Here is a 6,000-nt window from a genome sequence, read left to right as displayed (position 1 = left end):
TGAGTGGACTGTCTTTCTGAGTCCCATCTAAAAAAGCGATTCATCATGTTTAACACTTATTTTGTGTGCGTCAGCAAAACCCCTGTTCAGCAGGATTCACTTTGACGCACATAAGGTTGTTGCGGTGTAAACAGGATGATCTGAGTTTTGGTACATATAAAATAACCCACCTATTTGATGTGGCATCACTGTGGTGTCGCTGCCGTTGGCACTGCGCATGCGCAGCGCCTCGCTTCTTCCCGGATCTGGTTCCTGCACAAGCTCTGTGTGGGCAAACGAGGGCTTGTTTTGTAAACACTGTGTGTGTGTATATATGGTAAATAAAATGAGCTCAAATTACTGCCTCAAGGTATTCAAAAGTGCTTTCAAAGGAATTTCATTACTTTTGGAATGTAATTGTAATGTAATGTCAATATATTTAGTCTGCGGTAATTTGTGATGTAATTTAATTACATTTTCGCAGTTTTCAGAAAAGTAATTAGTAATGTAATTTAATTACTTTTTGAAAGTAATTTTCCCATCTCTGCTGGCTGTTATCTGTAATACGAAAAGATCAGTGAAGAAACAGTCACGAACACGAAGAATATTGACACACATTATTAGAAGGGAGCAAGTTTTTTAGATACTAGCTCACTGCGATACTGAGTTGACCTTCGCACGGGTCAATATTCAGGCAATTCACTGCTGAAGAGTTGAACGCAGCAGTCTCACTGCCGAGAGCCCTCTCCCAGAGGGTCGAAGTGAATGCAATGTTGAAACATGATAGTCTGTCCGGTTCATGGCCCAGCATGTGTGTCTTGCTATTTTAAGTTTTACAAACTCTATCTAATATGACGGTGTTGTCCCTTTGCTTTTTTTTGCTTTGCTCCACATGTGAGGGGACTGAATGCTTTTTGATGCCTAACCTTCTTCAACTCCCTCTTCTTCGACTATCGAAAATGGTTATCTCCTCGAGGGCGATTGAAACAAGCACTGTCCCTTTGATTTTATGTCTTAGTTTCTCAACAAATGTGCGCGCGTTGATCATGAAATTTAACTTCGTTTTTTTCAAAATATTAGTTGATATTTGGTACTTGAGATCCCCGCGCACTCCATCGCACGAGCTTTTTCGGTGCCCTGATGCTGAGTGTCTGCCGACAGAATTTATTAATGTGTACAGCCAAGCTACGAACATTGGGGTGACAGTCGACATGCATGCAGCGTACGAAAGACGGAACGATTCAGTGCAAATCTAGGGCGTGGAACCGGGACGATCATGGTCGTTCCGCTCACGCACTTTCTGCTGCGTGTCCAGGTTGTGGGGCGTTGTGCTCCATCACCGCTGCACCGAGTGAACAATGGAGGCGCCGTGCATCCGACATCGACTGGCCTGGACTTTGACTTCTACGACTCTGCTCCTGAAACGGGTCCGCTGACAAAATTTGGCCAATGTATACAGCCAAGCTACGAACATTGGGGTGACAGTCGGCGTGCATACAGCGAACAAAAGGCGAAGGGATTCAGTGACAACTTGGGGCGTGGAACCGGCACGATCACGGTCGTACTACTCACACACTTTCTGTGGTTTTTCCAGGATAGTTCAAGTCTTACTAACCGTTCTAGATTGTTTGTATTTCCGGTTCAACCTCAAATCGTTTTCGCTACTGCTATGTCACGCAATGTCACTTGCCGCGTACGTCGACGGTTTGTTTCACGGCGCAGCTACGCTTTTTATTTCTTATTGTTGGTGCTATGCGGAAACATTGAATTGAGTCCCGGTCATGGTACGGCGGCCATTACGGAGGCTTTTAGATGGCAAAAACGAAATTAAGGCTAAGCTTCAAACTATTGAAACTATTAAAGAAGAGAGTAAAACAACCTTGGACGATCTAAAAAAACGCAATGAGTCATTGGAACACCATTTGGCACAGTTCAAATACAGGAAATCTGCAATCCCGGATTGCACAAAATAGTGTGAGGACACGTATAGCGTCGTAAAGAGCCTAACAGAGCAGACGATTTAAAATATCAAAGTCGGGGTTGTATTTTTTTTACAGAGTACTCGATGCAGGCACTTGGGAGCTTCCTACGACAACTGAGGAACGAGTACAGAAAGTCGTAACTAAACTTGGATTAGAACCCGTCCAAACTGAAAGAGCGCACAAACTTGGTAGACAGTGTTTGCACAATCCGACCACTTATCGCAAGTTTTGCATCTTTAAGAGAAAAACAATCTGTCTTGTCAAACACAAATAAAATAAAAGGTATTGCCATTAGCATCTCGGAAGATTTTTCAGAGTCGGTCCGAAGGAAAAGAAAACAATGTTGGGATTTCGCAAAAGATCACCGTAATGGCAATACTTCTGTAAACCTTCGGTATAATGTACTGTATTTGAACGATACAAGATTCGTCTGCCACGAAGCACTTGGTCAAGTTGTTCAGGATACCTTAGAGAAAAGAGCTGCTAGACTTTAAGTGTACCTTCTTTATTGTGAACTGCCGGAGCGTTAAAAATAAAGCAGATGAATTCTATAATTTGTTGTGTTTGACAAAGCCTACCGTGGTCTTGGCACTGAATCATGGGTAGATAATATCATCAGTATTGACGAGGTATTTCCAAACAACTACATATGCTACAGAAAAGACAAGAGCTATCATGCTGAGGGTGGTTTTATATTAGTAGGTAATACTGTCTCGTCCTCTCTCCTTGACATCACTTTTAGGTCGTGCGAAGCTGTGTTGTGCTGCATTAGGCTATCAAATAGCAAAATCACTAACGCTCTGTTCTTTTTATAGATCGCCTGGAAGCTCGGCTGATGCCATCATTTAACTTTCTGAAACACTAGGAACGATTCAAACGTACTCTCTTGTTATAGCTGGGGATTTTATTATACCTGCAGTTTCTTGGAATCCGTACATGCTGCCGTCTGACGCGGTATCAGGAGTACTCAAGGAAATGATAAACATGATGCGAACATTTGCGCTCACACATATTGTGGAAGAACCGACTAGAGGAAACAACGTTTCAGCTGGATAGTTTTAACAAACCAACCAGCTTGGGTAAAGTCTACCTTGAGTCTGCCTGGAATACGTGACTACCATGTGGTTTCTTGTGAAATGCATGCATCGTGCAAAAACTTACAACCAACCACTGCCCGGAGAATGAGCAATCACGCAAGTTCAAATACTGGAGAGATAACTTTTGTCTAAGACAGATACTAAGAAGAATTTTGAAACGTTATCAAATTACCTTAGTGTTAATGATCTATGGTTACTTATGAAAGCAAAAAAATCATGCGCTGCGACACCACTTTGTGTCGCCTTGGTTACTAACAGCAAGACTTGCAAAAAGTAAGCCGCTTTTTAATAATGAGTTACGGGCTCTTAGAAACAGTAGACACAGGGTGTTTACTAATCCTAAAAACAATCCATCCCCAGAGTGTACAGCGAAAATGCTGGCTATAAACAAAGAATTTAAAAGAGCAATGTGCAAAGCAAAAACTAACTTTCTGGAGTCATCCCAATCGCGATTAAAAGAAAACATGAAAGGCTTCTCGAGGTACATTCAAAGAAGTAGAAAAGATAAAGTATGTATACCACCACTTTCACATAACGGCGGTCCAATAGAAAATAGCCTTTCGCAAACAAATTGTCTAAACGACTTTTTCGGTTCCGTTTTTTCTCCTAAAATGGTAAATTCTAATCAGTCAAGACCAGCCAGAATGAATACTGAAACAATGGAAGAAGAGGTAACTGACAAGCATGGAATCACAATGCTAATACAGCCCTTGGATGCAACCAAAATGGGAGGACCGGACGGCTTGTCGAGCAGTATATTAAAGGTGTTTGCACGATCTGTTTCATCCTTTGTGAACGTTTTTTTTTTTTTGCTAAATCATTGAGTACATGTTGGCTTACTTCTCAGCGGCTGGAAGATAGCCTGTGTTGTCCCTGTACACAAATCTGGACCTAGGGAGCTCGTTATTAATTACCGGCCGATCCCTTTAACGGGTATTTTGTGTAAAACCTTGGAACATATATACAGGCATAATTAAACACATCAACGCACATGCATTGCTCAATTCAAACCAGAATGGTTTTCACCAGGGAGTATCTTGTGTTACCCAACCAACAGAGTTTGTTCACCAAGTAAGTGAAAAGTTGGATCAGCGAAGTTGCATAGACTGTATTTATAGATTTAAAAAAGGCTTTTGATAACATAGACCACAATTGGCTTCTTTGTAAACTACATTGCTTTAATATTAAATCACGCGTAGTATTCTGTATTCAAGAATGCTTAGATTTTAGGTCTTAATATGTTGTTGTAAATGGAGCTGCATCTCAAACTATATTGATGCGACGTCAGGCGTCCCACGGGGGTCGTTTCTGGGCCCACTACTGTTCCTAGTTCATATAAATGACGTTTCAGAAAATATCACTTCTCATATGAGACTGTTTGCAGATGACTGTGTCGTGTATCGATGAATTAGAAGTGTGGATGACAGCAATTAATTACAACGCGACCTGTTCGTGATGCACATGTGTGTCAAAACGGAATATGAGAATAAACCTAGAGAAAACTCTACACTGATGCTTTGCAAGGAAAAGAGATGTACCTATAAATATATACTTCATTGACAGTACACCCCTCCAAACTGTCTTTGGGTTTAAGCACTTTGGTATATACCTAACACCCTCTTCGTGTAGGCATAGGCACGTTGATTACGTCACTGCAAAAGCTTGTAAACTATTGGGATTTTACGACGCAATACACGACAATTCCCGCCAGGTGCGCGAGACTTGCTATAGAAAATTTACATTAGATTTGTTCTCCAGTACTCCTGTGCAGATCGGGACTCACCAACAGCTATCGATAGGAATTAACTAGAAGAGTTGAAAACTTAGCAGCTAGATATGTCTCAGCACATTCCAGCACGCAACTCAGCATGACAAGTATGGAGCAATATTTAGGTTGGGAATCTCTTGAAACAAGAAGAAAGAAACTACGGCTAAAACTGTTTCTAAGATATATTACTGTAGAGTTGGCATACACCGTGAAAGCTACCTCTTCTCCACGCATTATATATCCTCATCTTGTCGATCACGAACTAAAAATCCGAGAATACAAACGTAACACCAACAAGTTTAAATGATCCTTTTTCCCAAAAACCATTAGCGAATGGAACCAATTATTTTTGGAGGTTGTAGACACTTTGGGCGTTGCCGCGCTTTCCGCTGCATTGTAAAACGTTTATTTTTCTCCTTCTCCCCAAAATATCCTCGATTTCGTAGTTTTCTAAATGTGTGCATGTGCGCATTCCGTTACGTTCCTTCATATCGCTTTAATGTAGCGCTATCGGCGCTTTAAGTAAGTAAATAAATAAATAAAAGGTGGCTCCATTTGGTGACATTTGTCTTCCTCTTGAATTTTCGTAACTGGAAATGGCCCCTTCAGAAATATAAATTACATCAGAAAACACGGGAACCGGCTCCACAAGTTGTTCTTCCATCGGCGGGAGTGCAAAGAGCGCGTTTCCAGACTCGTGGCAAATATCATCACTCAGCACTCTAAAGCTTACGTTTACTTTGTGATAGCGACTAACTACAGAGGTGAAGATCGTCACCATCTTGTTCTCCCAGCGGTAGCCTTGCACGGCACGTTGAATAACAACACTCCAGTTTTCGGTAAAATCGAACTGTAAGATCCCGGCACGTGGCTGAACCTTCGCTTTTTTGAGGCAGATGACATTTTGTTTAACGCGTCTGATTTAAAAGTGGGGTTTGCTTTTTGTCGCCCCTTTTTTGGAACTCGTTAAGGAAGGCTGTTTTTTCGAAATGTTTTCTTATCAACTGCCCAGAAGACTCCCACTATGCCAATTCTAGCTCATCTTCAGGTTCTATGCCTAATTTCGCAAGAAATATATCCTTTCTTTTCAAACAGGCTTCGCATGCTAACAGGAAACGGTGTTTTGAAGGATCGTTACGAAGAAACAATCCTGAACATCTAAAATGTCGTGGTC

This window comes from Ixodes scapularis, unplaced genomic scaffold (assembly GCF_016920785.2).
Source record: "Ixodes scapularis isolate PalLabHiFi unplaced genomic scaffold, ASM1692078v2 PGA_scaffold0__279_contigs__length_252992795, whole genome shotgun sequence".
Lineage (NCBI taxonomy): Eukaryota > Metazoa > Arthropoda > Arachnida > Ixodida > Ixodidae > Ixodes > Ixodes scapularis.
Note: the sequence above shows the minus strand (reverse complement) of the source record.